Genomic DNA, 15,815 nt, shown 5'->3' on the forward strand with positions numbered 1-15,815 from the left:
ACATAATCAAGTTCATAGTCAATATCTCTTTTGTTTCTTAATGTCTTCCAAAAAAAAATAGAAACATATGTGACCCTAGACTAAAAAAAATCTGTCTTAAGTGGTTATCGTCTGAATAAATAAGCTGATGTATGGTTTGTTAGAATGGAATGATTTTTGCTCGAGACATTACTCTTTAAAAAATCAGGAATAGGGGATAAAAATGGAGAAAATCTTAAAATTTGTAAAGTGAAGCATATTACTAGTCAAAATATTAACAGATGTGAACTTGCTAAATATATTTATGGAATTTGATCTTTCTCAATATTGTAAAGATTATTAACATGAAAAAAAAAACATTTTGACTGTATTTTTATCGCTGTGCAACTTAACCCTTTAACTGCCCCACCAAGAAAAGAAGAAAAAGAAAAAAAAAAAACGATTACATTTCTTAACCCCTATTGTTGCTAGTTAACACACTCAATGCATTTTTTCCAACACATCCCATAATTTCTAAAATATCGATCTCTACCAAATGGTAGGTATATCGGTTTATGGTAAAAGTGTTGATATATATACTATGAAAAATCTGAAAATATGAAATGTAAGACCAATTTATTTAAAAACAATCAAAATAAAACAATTTTGAATACTAGATAAACTTTTTTTTTTTTTTAAGTATGCCTTAAAATATTTCAGATTCTCATTCATCATGTATTCTTGTTGCTTTTTGTTTAAATAAAACCAAAACCGAGTGTAAAAAGGATTGTTTGATTCTTTTGTAAACCAACAATGCACCAGCACTGTAAGTAGGCTTGTTTATTAAGCTTACCATGGAAAGGGCAAATGTGAATGTTATAGGGAATCAGTGACGTAAACACTGATGTCATGCTTATACAGTGTAATAAGATGTGTTTTGATGGATCGGATCACAGGTAAGCGAGGCACATTCTTGTTCAAATATTGCATTTAAACAGGGGGTAAAGTCTTTTGTCCACTTCTGTGTATTTTACTTCTCTGATACTGTTTTATAGTTTTAACGTTTACAGTTGAAGTCAGAATGATTAGCCCCTCTGAATTATTTGCCCCTGTTTATTTTGTTTCACAATTTCTGTTTAAAGGAGAGAAAATGTTTCCAACACATTTCTAAACAAAATAGTTTAATAACTCATTTCTAATAACTGATTTATTTTATCTTTGCCATGATGATAGTAAATAATATTTTGCTAGATATTTTTCAAGACACTTCTATACAGCTTAAAGTGACATTTAAAGGCTTAACTATGTTCATTAGGTTCACTTATTAGGCATGTTATTGTATATCGATGGTTTGTTCTGTAGACTATCAGAAAAAAATAGCTTAAAGGGGCTAATAATTTTGACCTTAAAATATCTTTTAAAAAAATTAACTTTTTTTATTTTAGCTGAAATAAATCAAATAAGAATTTCTCCAGAAGAAAAAGAGATACTGTGACAATTTCCTTGTTCTGTCAAACATCATTTGGGAAACACTTAAAAAAGAAAAAAATCTAAGTGTGGCTAATAATTCTGATTTCAACTGTATATTGAGCCTATATACACTGTAGTCTTCATTTAAATTAGTTAGATTGTTACATACATATTTTAGAATATCAAAAGTTTTGGTCACACTTTACAATAAGGTTCATTAGTTAATGTCAATTAATGCATTTAATAACATGAACAAACAATGAACAATACATTTACTTCTGTATTTGTTTATGTTAGTTAACATTAGTTAATGAAAATACAGTAGTTCATTGTTAGTTCATTTTAACTCATCGTGCATTAACTAATGTTAACAAGCATGGACTTGGATGTTAATAACGCATTAGTAAATGTTCAATTATGATTAGTAAATGCTGTACAAGTGTTGTTCATAATTAGTTCATGCTAGTAAATGCATTAACTAATGAACCTTATTGTAAAGTGTTACCAAAGTATTTATACTAGGTAATTGAAATGTATCTCATGAAATAAAAGTAATGCAAAAATGTATTAACAGAATTAATAACTTATTTAATAAAATATACACAATACTCTGAAAACAAACGAACAAAATAAAAAACAAAAAAACAAATAGTGAAATCACAAGCTGAAAAAGTGTTGCTGTATGAAAAGTGTTGCTGTATGAAGAAAATAAAGTAGCTTTAATCAAATACGTTCAGTTTTTATTTTTATTTTATCAAAATTAAAAATTTGAAACATGTTTTGGACAAAATAAAAGTTTTAAATTTAAACATATGTATATGAACGAGTATGGCGGCAGTTGTTCTTAACAGTCGCACACTTTTTAACAACCCAAGCTCATTCTGGAAACGTAGCCCCGCGGACGTTTCTGGAGAACGCGATTTACGTGGCCGGAGGTACGTAAAGGCCGCGTTTGTTTTTTTTCCAGCGAACGCTGCGGGGCGGTGTGGCGTCGCTCTGCCCCTCCTCTTCACGCTTGCCGGCCGACGGCTCGCCTCCGAGTGGAGGGCTTTCCCGACGCAATCAGTTCGTCCGCCTAGCTCACAGCGTTGCGTCGGGGGAGCGGAGGCCCCGAAGGAGGACGAGCCGGAGCAGGCCGCGGTGGACGACGACCAGGATCGAGTCCGGGGAACGGCGGGTTCCGGAAATCAGGTAAGACGAAAAACGGAATCCGGAAAATAAGGGCGAGAATGCGGTGGGATCCGAAAACGCGGTCAAAATCGAAGACGAGGGCTTTTGCTTTTTTTTTTTTTTTTTTTTTGATCCGGCGGCTATTCGCGAGAGAACGGCGCGGGCGCGAATGCCGCACGCTTCTGAGAGGCGCCCGCCCGAGACGCGAAAAAACGCGCACAGTGGCCTCTCGCGGATCCGCGAAAACAAAAAAACGATCGAATACGTACCTCCCGGGACGTAAATCGCAGTCCGCAGAAACGTCTGCGGGGCTACGTTTCCACAATGAGCCCGGGTTGCTTTTTAAGCAGTGTTGTTGGACAATATTGTGTAGCGTGATGTTGCTTGCCTACAAAATTTGAAATGTAAGTAATTTTGTATAGATGTATAGGTGATGTGCAGTGTAGTTATCATACCATAGTTACTTAGCTGTGTTATTCAGACATCTCACCCGGACACCTAGACAACCCCTCCCCACCCGCGGTCTCCTGGATTTTCTGAGACAAATCTTGGCAGGTATGGTAGTTACCACCATGAAACTAAAACAGGACGTAGTAACTAATACTTTTTACCTGGGTACACATTTCAGGCCATACTTCTTTACTTTCACTTGAGTATAAAAGTGTAGTCAGTACGTCAACGTTTAGCAGAGTTGTTTTAAACATGAGTATCTGTACTTCTACTTGAGTAAAGGATGTGTGTACTTTTGCCATTTCTGTAAAGGGATAAGCCTGGTTTGGTGGTTCAGTGTCACATATAAAGATAAACTGTTTGTGTGTATATATAGATGCAACCTAAAAAAGTGTCATATTCATATTTCTTACAATAATAGCCTGGAAAGTTCTGGAAAACAAATATTGACCAGCGAATCAAGATGACATGATTACAGTTATCAGTATCATCCTGCCACAGGCTCTCCGAGGATCAGATGAGAGGATAATTGTTCTGAAAAGAGACAAAGAAACATGAACTTGGCCATTTGAGGGGCCTGGAGATTTACTTTCCCTGAAAATTAAATAAGGGCAAAATATCCAATTGCATTAGTAAGAGTCAGAAAAGGCAGCAAATCGAGTTTGATGTTGTTTATATGAGAGGAGACTGGTGCCTGAATGTTGAAAGGGAGGAAATATGATATTTATAACCCGATGTTTAGGGTGGTTTGTCATGGCTTTTTACGTGAGAGTGGTTCCTGTGATGAGGCTGCTTGAGTATCTGTCATGTCTGCAACGCCACGCAAACAGCCTGAAATGCTCAGATGGTGCAGCAAATTATCCCATCTCATCTGGGTTTGAGCCTGGGATCTAGCAAAACACACACTGGCTTTGTTTCAGACTGGATGTGCCTGTTAATGGTAGTGTTTACTCCTGCGGTGGCTCCTATAGTGTTCGGCATGGAGCATTACCTCCCATATAAGCTGACGTGCACATGCAATATTACTTTCTCTCATGCGAATGCTCTTTGTTCCAGTGGAATCACAAAATAAAATGCTGCCAAACAAAACCAGTATATAATATGAGCTGGCCTTGCCCACTGATTCTTTTAAAATTGAACTTTTGATTTTTAATATTAGATAATTAAATATAGAAATTCCCAGTATTGGGTTGCAACTGGAAAGGCAACCGCTGTGTAAAGCATATGCTGGATAAGTTGGCAGTTCATTCCACTGCAGCGACCCCTGATGAATAAAAGGACTAAGCCAATGGAAAATGAATGAATGAATGAATGAATGAATGAATGAATGAATGAATGAATGAACGAACATAATCTATGACTATTAAAAAGTAGGGTTGGGCTGATAGACGATGACATCGTCCATTCCCGGTGGCCAATAGACAACACGATGCTGAGCTAGCATCGACGATCCTCCACCCCGCCTCCTTCGCAAACCCACTCGTGAAAAATACACACTTAGGCCCTGTTTACACTAATGCATCTTAGTATTAAATGGCATTTTAGAACAAAAATGATCCACATCCACACCGTGTTTTGCCTAGCATTTCTGAACAGCCTTCCGTCCACTGAAAACGCACTTTACGTGACCACACACACACAAACACAAACACAGCCACACACACAGCCACACTGTCATGTGCTAGTCTGAGCTCCAGAGACAATGTTGTCAGATTGTGCGGTTACCCACCCAATTTGGCGATTTTTAATTTATTTTTGCGGGTAAAAAATTACATAGGTAGTATTACTGTAAAATAGTGCGGGTAGTGTAAAAGGTGTTTTTTTATTTTTTATTCATTTATTTTTTTAAACGGCGTACCTTATTTACATTATGGGATTTTTTTTTTTTTTTTAATTTGTTTAAATTGTAAGACTTTTTTTATTTTTTTTTATGTTACACACATATTGTTTGCTATGGAATGCAAAAACGCAGATATAGAACCTTATAATTCCACCCCCCCAACAAATACTGTTGGTTGTGCACCTTTTTTTACCCACCAACCTCCCGCAGAAAAAATGATTGACAGGTGACGATTTGTGTGCAACTTATTTTTATTAAAATTTTTTTTTGTTTATGGGTAAAACAAAGACCATGCAGGTCAGGTAGTTGAAACAGTGGGCTAAAATAATGAATTTGTTAAATAAATAAATAAATAATTAATTCACAAAAGTACATTTTGTGTTTACAATGTGTTTACCTTTATTCATCAAAGGCGCTCTTCAGTAGTGAATGTTTATGATGTTAATAAAATTGTTCATTTAGTGAATAAATAGTGTTTTCTCTTTTTTTATTTTGCTTTCTTTTTACATAACAATCATCGAACATTCCTTAAAAGAAAATCACACTTTCCACAAAACTGTGGAGCAGAAATGTTTTGACATTGTTTTTAACTTTGACAATCATACGACGCATTCATAAATATTACATACCAATAATACTTGATCACAATAGAAGAGCCAATTAGCATATTAGAATGATCACGTAATTATCTTAATTATAATATATATATATATATATATATATGTGTGTGTGTGTGTGTGTGTGTGTGTGTGTGTGTGTGTGTGTGTGTGTATATATATATATATATATATATATATATATATATATATATATGTGTGTGTGTGTGTGTGTGTGTGTGTGTGTGTGTGTGTGTATATATATATATATATATATATATATATATATATATATATATATATATATATATATATATATATATATATATATATATATATTTATATATCTGAATATCTGATCTGAATCAGGTGTGTTTGGTTATGAAGTATGTAAAATGAGCAGAGCTGGTGGTCCTTCAGGAACTTGGTTGAGAAACACTGTGCTAGGTGAATTGGGTGTATGGGTGTTTACCAATACTGGGTTGCAGCTGGAAGAACATCCGCTGCTTAAAACATATGCTGAATAAGTTAGCGGTTCATTCCTCTGTGGCGACCCCAAATTAATAAAGGGACTAAGCCGAGAAGAAATGGAATGAATAATAATAATAATAATAATAATGCTTACAATAATGCCTTATTTTACAATGGAAATTATGTATTCTCTTAATCATGAGAAACTTTGTTATAATACTGAATTAGAATCTTATTATATTGAGAAACATACTCATAATAATTATTTATTGAGGTATTAACAACTTATTTTATCATAATAATTACTTTTCTCAACAATAATAATAATAATAATAATAATATGTTTCTTAGTCATACAGTAATAATGACTTAATAATGATTATTATTATTATTATTATTGTTATTATTATTATTATTTTCTAATGACAGAAATGGGATTTCATACACCATTTTTTATTTTAAATAATAACGTCATAATTTGACAGTTTTACTGTATTTCTTAATGCAGCCTTGTGAGCAGAACTGTCTTCTTCAAAAGCATTAAAATTATACTAATAATTCCAAATGTTTCACCAATACTGTATATTTTATGAATAAAATAAAATGTTACTTTTAAGGCCAATCTCAATGCATGATTTGGGACAGTTTTCACACACAATTATTTTGCAACATGCAGAAAAAAAAAAAAAAAAAAAAAAAAAAAAAAATATATATATATATATATATATATATATATATATATATATATATATATATATATATATATATTGACAGCGCACAATCATCAGATGGAAAGCAGAATTCTTTCTTTTTGTCCTTTGTCTGTCAGATCACTAAATAAGCAAAAGCCCTTTGAAACCTATAAATGATGTGACACATCCTGGTGTGACTATGCTGAGAAAACCCATGCTGTGGAAGTGTGGGTGGTTATTTGCCCATATGTTATTCACACTGTGATGACACATAACCTTGACTAAAGTCTGGCTTTATGAGTCTTCACATAAAAAGAAGATGAAAAGTAAAAATATAATTCCATCATGCACTTCACTCCTAATGAATGTAACTAAATGAATGCTTTTATTCATACCAAAAGTTGATTCTTAAACTAATAATTAACCCAAAAATGGAAAGCCTGTCATTATTTACTCAGCCATCTCTCGCTCTGAGGTGCGTTTCCAAAAACCATCATTAGCTAACTAAAGTCGTTACAAGCATAGTTTGTTGATTTGCCATTTTCCAAATCTATCGTTCAAACAAACATATCCGCAAACTGCATCACAAACTTGTAAGCTTGCAACTACACCTCTGGAGCTGTAGTTAGAACATGACTGTAGTTTTTTCCCAGTTATCCCCCTATGTCCTATTCCTTTAGAACATTCAAACATTTAAACTTGGAATGATTTTCAAAAAAAAAAAAAAAAAACATTCAAGTCATCTGTATGTTGCTTTCAAAGTTTATTTTTAAAGTTCATTTTTTAGCGATCTTCATGCTTACAATTGCGTTCCCTTCGTAGTGCACTTTGAAAACATCAATGTCATTTTGAACACAGCCGTTGCTCATGACGGAAGCTATAGTGTTACCACGACTGGGGTGGAGTGACAGGAGACAACAGGAGGTAAGATCCAATATGCAGTTTATTCAAAGTCAGGCAAGCAGTGGTCATCAGGTGCAAACAGGTATCTATAGACCAGGGGTGTCCAAACTTTTTGGGCCGAGGGCCAGATGCAAAAAAACAAACGTTGTCGCGGGCCAAATTTTACATACATCACACAGACACGTGTATATATATATATATATATATATATATATATATATATATACAGTTGAAGTCAGAATTGTTAGCCCCCCTAAATTGTTAGCCCCCGTTTATTTTTTCCCCAATTTCTGTTTAACGGAGAGAAGATTTTTTTCCACACATTTCTAAACATATTAGTTTTAGTAACTCATTTCTAATAACTGATTTATTTTATCTTTGCCATGATGACAGTAAATAATATTTGACTAGATATTTTTAAGACACTTCTATACAGCCTAAAGTGACATTAAAGGCTTTACTAGGTTAATCAAGTTAACTAGTTAAGTTAAGGTAATTAGGCAAGTTATTTTATAACAATGGTTTGTTCTGAAGACTTAAGGGGCTAATAATTTTGACCTTAAAATGGTTCATAAAAAAATTTAAACCGCTTTTTATTCAAGCCGAAATAAAACAAAAGTCTTTCTCCTAAAGAAAAAATATTATCAGACATACGGTAAAAATGTCCTTGCTCTGTTAAACATCATTTGGGAAATATTTAAAAAAGAAGAAATAAATCAAAGAGGGGCTAATAATTCAGACTTCAACTGTGGATAGATAGATAGATAGATAGATAGATAGATAGATAGATAGATAGATAGATAGATAGATAGATAGATAGATAGATAGATAGATAGATAGATAGATAGATAGATAGATAGATAGATCGATCATAACAAGAACTGCTGCTTAATTGAATGCATGTAATAGCGAAACCCGGTGGTTATTTATTGAATTACGTTCATTTTTGTATAGCGGGCCAGATTCTATTGATATTTATAAAAAGCCTCGCGGGCCGCCACAAAACTGATTGCGGGCCGCAGATGGCCCGCGGGCCGTAGTTTGGACACGCCTGCTATAGACAGTCCAGAATCGTAGTCGATATAAACAGGCAGAAGGTCAAAAGGCAGGCGGCTAAACAGGATAACTGGGATACAAGGCTAGGGTCTAAACACAGAGAAACAAGACAGGGAAACGCGTTGTAATGTTACACAGGGAAAACAAGACTCGACCAACTGGTAGCGTCAATGAGTGGCTTATGAATGGAGTGGAATCAGTCTGTGGACAAGGTCCAGCTGGTGATGCAATCAGGATAGATGACTGAGCAGGCGTGTGTGTCTGGGAGCAGTGCATGTATGAATGTGTAGTCCTGGGGAATGTGGAAGTTCTGAGAGTTCGTGTGAGAACCAGCGATCTCTGGAAAGCGATCGTTGGTTGTGTGACATATAGGTGACATATTATTTAAAAGCGGATTTTACATTATGTATCTAAAGCTTGTGAAAACAAAAAACATATCATACGTTAATGCGTTTAATTTATAGTAGGTTATTTATTAAGTATCTGTACTGTATATGACATGGGCCTATTGGTTAGAACATTTCTGCAGTGGTTTGCATGTGTCAAATTGTAAAAGTAGACTTTTCAAAAAAAAAAAAATTAATGAACAAACTACTTAATAATCATTAATATCATCATCATCATTATTATTAATATTATTATTAAAGTAGGATTTTTGAAATTTTCTAATAAATAAAAAAATATTACATTTCAGTTCTTAATAAATAGCCTCATTATTTATTTATCTATCAACATGATATATACATTATTGCTTTTGTAAGTGATTTTATGTTTTAGAATGCAATGTGGAATGTTCTCAATAACATTTGTAAAGGAAATGTATGTCCTGTGAGAAAGCGAGTGCATGTTTTTACCAAAACTAATAAGCGTGTGCATGTGAAACAATATAATTTGCACAAAGAAATTATGGGGTTCTGCTCTAAAGAAGATTAGAGCATGATTATGGGCATTTTACATTTTAACTAATGTGGTTCAAACGATGAATCTGCGACAGAGAAACTAGAGGTTTTGGGAAACACTTGTCACTACATCGTTCTTTTCCCAAACGATGCATCGTACTATGACTGTTCAGCTGCAAGTTATGTCATTGTTTGGGAAACACACCCCTGGTCAGTGACGTCGCCAATCAATCATTGGGCTGACACAAGAAACTTGCTTGATGGAAAGTTGAATGTAGAGCAGGGGTGGTCAACCCTGTTCCTGGGGAGCCACCTTCCTGCAGATTTCAGTTGCTACCCATATCATACACACGTGAGCCAATTAATTAGGACCTGAACACCATGTGATAATTACAGGCAGGTGTGTTTGATATGGGTTGCAACTGAAATCTGCAGGAAGGTGGCTCTCCAGGAACAGGGTTGGCCACCCCTACTTTAGAGCAATTAATTCCGAAAGCAGGACTGCACCTCAAAGTACATGTCTTAAAGTTAATTCAGATGCTGTGCTCTTGTCATAGTTAAATTGGTTTTAGATTTTTCAGTTTTTTTTTTTTTCTGCAAATGCTCACAAGTGCACTTGAAGAAAAAAATGTATAGTGGTTTAATATAAGTACAATACTTTTTTTTTTTTTTTTGCTTTCTAGTAAAATTTGTTTCTGTTTGGAACAGCATATTAATTGCATTAAAAACTGAGCTAACAAATAAGGCCACATGTTTTATTGGCAGTCTTATTGATCAATAAGACAAAACTTATTTGTTTCTTCAGTTTAAAAATGGAAAAAAATAGCTTAGATGTTGCTAAGCTACTTTTGTTGTGTAGCTTTTAGCTTAGCTTGCTACATTTCCCAGGAGGTAGCTTTTAGTGTAGTTAAGCTACATTTTAAGTACAGGAACTATTTTCCAAGTAGCTTACCCAACACTGAAGAAGATGGATCTTAAAAGAATATAGTCACAGCTATGTCAGATATGCTTTTGTAGATTTTTTATTTATTAATTAATTAATTCATTTTTTTTTTCAGCTTAGTATTTTTATTAATTAGGGGTCACCACAGCGGTATGAACCGCCAACTTATCCAGCATATGTTTTATGCAACAGATGACCTTCCAGCTGCAACCCATCACTGGAAAACACCCATACACTCTTGCATTCACACACATACACTTCGGGCAATTTAGCTTACCCAGTTCAACTATACCACATGTCTTTGGACTTTTGGCGGGTACCGGGGCACCTGGAGGAAACCCACACAAACACGGGGAGAACATACAAACTCCACACAGAAATGCCAACTGAAAAAAAAAAATTTAATATTTTGCCTAAACCTCCTTTGGGGTTCAATAACTGCTGGTGCCAGATATGTACAATATACAATTGAAAAAAAAGTCACAATAACCGTTCACCTGAAGATTACCAGTATGGGAAGAAACACTGGCTGTGCATACACCCTATGAAGCAGCCTAAAACATCTATTGCAGCCTGCCCTGATGAAGGCCCTAGCTCACAGTGACACGAGCGTGGAAACGGCTATTGGGTGAACAAATTGTCAAAAATTAAACAATGAATGAATGGATGAGCATATATTTACTTTAATGAGTAAATGACAAGAGGTTGTTGGTGCACGTTAGCTATCTCTTTAAAACCGAAGCCCAAGTTTGGTCTTAAGATGCACTGCACAGCACATGGTGCCAGCACCCTCGGGTCTGCTTGTGTAAATGACAGTATCTGATCCAGCAGCAGCAGAAGTGTGTGGATTGAGGAGCTGCCAGCACTGTTCCCTTTCCAGATGCCAACCTGAACCTATATTTCAATCTATGCTGATATACTTCCCCAGGACACTGTTTGTGTATTCCACTAGACGCTGTTGTTTTTTTCACTCCCACCAAAACATTTGTCTAGGACGTGGAGATCTCAGCACTGCACTTCTGTCATGAGTATTAAGGAATCTAAGCTACCAGAGTCAGATGTTATTGACAGTCAGTTTGGAGAGTATTTTCTATGCAGCAAGGTGTTCTCTTTTTTTGTAATCCTTGTTTTCAGCTGAAATTAACGTTGTCATTCTTCATTTCCGTATGAAAGCCCTGTAATGAAGATGCACACAGAAAACAACCATGAATTATGGCAGTGAATAGATTGCTACTGCTGTGTTTTGGAAAGTGATTTCATTCATGTCAGAGTAATTGCCTGCTGTTAGATAGGGAATGTGAATAGTTTTAAATAATGGAAAACATACTGCTGACTCTGCGGACATCATCTCAAAGTTTATGTTGGTATAGAGTTGGGTGAGACATCAAAAGAGTAGAGTGTTTGATAAGAAATAAGAGTTTTTTGGGGAATCTAGTCCATCAAGCCAGAAAATGTTCATTATAAAGTTGTAAGTAATAATTTGAAGTTTGATGTTGGAAGTTCATGTCTGTGAAAGTGTAAATTTCAACTGGTTCTTCTTTTCACTTAATTTAAGGTCAGATATAGACGACTCTCATATGGAAAGTAAAGTCACATGCATTGCTCTGGCATCAACAGAGTAGAAAAATCTTGATGGTTCTGTGGCTTTCGTCTATCCAAGCTGATCTGTATTTTGTATGTACTTTTTGATTCGAGTCAGGTGATTGGCTGGGCCATTCTGCAGTTTGATTTTCTTTTCTGAAACCATTTGAGAGTTTTCTTTGGCTGTTTTGGATGATTGTCTTGCTGAACTGTCCCCTTTGATTTCATCTTCATTCTCCTGGTAATGTAAATGTTGGACTGAAGCAGCTAATATTAATTTACAGTGAGGAAGGTCAGATGGTTGCTGAATAACTTCTGAGAGATTTCAGCTGCTGTCTGGGCTTTTGCTGCCATTTTTTGGTTATTTTTTGTTCCACTGTCATTTTATTTTATTACATGTAGCCTAATTTGTGAAGTAATTTTAGATTTGTTTTCTTTTCATATACAGTGCACCCAGAAAATATCCATCGCGTTTAACTTTTTCCACATTTTTTTTATGTTACAGCCTTTTATGTTGCACTTTGGCAGCAATTACAGTCTCAAGTCTTGAATATGATGCCACAAGCTTGGCACTTTTTGCCCAATTTTTGCCCATTCCTCTTTGCAGTACCTCTCAAGCTCTATCAGGTTGGATGGGAAGTGATGGTGTACAGCCATTTTCAGATCTCTCCAGAGATGTTCAATAGGATTTAGGTCTGGGCTCTGGCTGGGCCACTCAAGGACATTCATCGAATTTTTGTGAAGCCACTCCATTGATATTTTGGCCATGTGCTTTGAGTCACTGTCTTGCTGGAAGATGAACCGTCGCCTCAGTCTGAGGTCAAGAGCACTCTGAAGCAGGTTTTCATTCAGGATGTCTCTGTACATTGCTGCATTCATCTTTCACCCCATCCTGACTAGTCTTCCAGTTCATGCTGGCGAAAAACATCCCCACCGCATGATGCTGCCATTACTGTAGGAATAGTGTTAGCCTGGTGATGAACGGTGCCTGGTTTTCTCCAAACGTAAAACCTGGCATTCACTCTAAAGAGTTCAATTTTAGTCTCATCAGACCAGAGAATTTGGTTTCTTATGGTCTGAGAGTCCTTCAGATGCCTTTTGGCAAATTCCAGGCAGGGAGTGGCTTCCATCTGGCGACTCTACCATACAGGCCTGATTAGTGGATTGCTGCACAGAAGGTTGTTCTTCTGTAAGGTTCTTCTCTCTCCACAGTAGAACGCTGGAGCTCAGACAGAGTGATCATGGGGTTGTTGATCATATTCCTGAATAAGGCCTTTCTTCCCTGATCACTCAGATTGGATGACCGGCCAGCTCTAGGAAGAGTCCTGCTGGTTCCAAACATCTTCCACTTATGGATGATGGAAGCCACTGTGCTCATTAGAAGTTTGAGAGCAGCATAATTTTTTTCTGTAGCCTTCCCCAGCCTTGTGCCTCGAGAAAATCTCATCTCAGAGGTTTACAGACAATTCCTTTGTCTTCATGCTTGGTTTGTGCTTTGACATCCACTGTCAACCCTGGGACCTTATATAGACAAGTGTATGCCTTTTCAAATCATGTCCAATCAACTGAATTTACCACAGGTGAACTCCAATTAAAGGTTCAGGACACCCCGGAGAACTTTTTTTTTATATTAACAGATTTGTGTGTGTTTAGCATCAGTTAAGACAATGTTAGCACCTGTCAGCTTTAATTGTGGGGAAAACTGGATAATTTTGAGCTTTTGTCAGCATATTTTAGCTTCCGGGTTTAAAATGAATTTTGGGGCGGGATCAAAATCGGCGACTTAGCGCAGTACTGCAAGTGCAATGATGACGCGTCGGTTTCTCATTATTATTCATATCGGAGTTTTCTTATCCTATGAGAAGAGCCGGCTGCTTAATTATTCATGAGACCTGCCAGACCTGCAAGTGTCAAGCCCGAGCTGAGAGACACGGAAACCACGGCACAGTATTGAGCCGTTCATGAAGGCTCGTATGTGTTTGTTTCCATGATCCACGGGGTTTGTTGCATGTTTTCCCCCGCGATCTTGTCAGGGCCGATCATACAGCAAAGCTGTGTGCGTGCTGCTAGCATTTTTGTTGGGAGAGCAGCACGAGAATTAGAGAATGGCGAACTCTGTGTTTAATCAGGAGTTCGTTCACATTCAGACACATCGCCGTGCTGCTGTGTTTGCCTAAATCCTCCAGATTACCAGCAGGGTTAACGGTTAAAATAGACAGGTCAGGAGACCTGCTGCACTGAGTCTGCTGGATACGGGGATTGAGGGAGAAGTCCTCATTTATAGTGTTTACATGAACACACTTCTTTATAATGATATAAATTGTGGTTGTCTGTATATGAAATTACGAATAACAAATGTAGCAGGGCATTAAATCACTGTTCATTTCTTTGCATTTTAACTTTGTAAACTATAAACTCATGCGTCTCCTCACGGTTTGTATCTCATTTTGTGAGCTAACTGTCAACAACAGTTGTTCGCTCCCCTTCTCCCCTGCTGGCCACGCCCACTCCTGCCCGATGCTCGCGGAGCTCCACGCCCATTAATCATGCATCTTTTGAAAAAATTCTGAAGTAGACTTTTACCGAAAGTGGGGGGTGTCATGGCCCTTTAAGCTGCTAAAACATCTCAAGAATGATCAGTGGAAACAGAATGTATTTGAGCTGAATTTAGTGCTTCATGGCAAAGGCTGTGAATACTTATGTACATGTGGTTTTCAGTTTGTTTGTTTTTTTTTGTTGTTGTATTTTTTAATAAATTTGCAGCAATTTCAAAAACTCTTTTTCACATTGTCATTAGGGGCTATTGTGTGTAGAATTTTGAGGAAATAAAAAAAATTAATACATTTTGGAATAGTGCTGTAACAATAAAACATGTGGAAAAAGAAGCACTATGAATACTTTCTCGATGCACTCTACTTTAACCTTGATCAAACCTTGAAATCATTCATGACAATGCAGCACAAAAATAGTGACTTTTGACAGCTAGTAAAAAGCTAGTAAACAGACACTAAACAAACACTAGCACTTTGGTGATGTAGGTGTCAGTTTTAATACATGAGATGCCACTTTTCTGATTACCATGAATAATCATATAATGCATTTCAGACACCAAAAGGGATTTACTGTGCAAAAGTTACCTGCACATTAATCTCCCTTAGAAACCCAAAGATTTAAATTTGTATTGCAATTAAATCACAACATGACCTCAGTGTATGTCAAAAAGCAGTAGATTTTTGATTCTGATTGCAAATAAGTCAGCAAATAGCCCCAAATGGTAAAAATTCCTTTACATTCATGTAAGAAACAATTATTTTCCGAATAAGGCTTATGAAGTTTGTGAATCAACACTTATATTTTTGCACATTTTTACAACATGGACAAAAACAAAGCCCTATATACAGTTCTGGAGATCATGAAATATGTAGTCAGAAGTACGTATGGCTGCATTACATTTTTTAAATGAATGCTACAGGACGTTATGACACTGTTCCTTTTGCCTCTTACCAGCTGACCGCTTACCTTCGTATGGACGGCTCTTCAGCTGTTTCCAGTTAGCTCGCCATGTATGTTTGTGGATTTAAGAAGCAGAGAGGAGATGACCACAATGATGAGATTCGAGTCCAGTGAAGGACGGTTCCAGTAAGTGGGTAAGACTAAAACATAATTAAAAAAATAAAATATATATATATAAAAAAAAATGCTTTTTAAATTTGTCGGTTGGGTATAGAGAAGTGGGTGAGTCAGTCTGTGTTTTTTTTTCTTTTTTTTTTTTTTTAATACTATTGG

The sequence above is a fragment of the Danio rerio genome, chromosome 8 (genome assembly GCF_052040795.2).
Source record: "Danio rerio strain M-AB ecotype USA chromosome 8, GRCz13ab, whole genome shotgun sequence".
NCBI classification, from domain to species: Eukaryota; Metazoa; Chordata; class Actinopteri; order Cypriniformes; family Danionidae; genus Danio; species Danio rerio.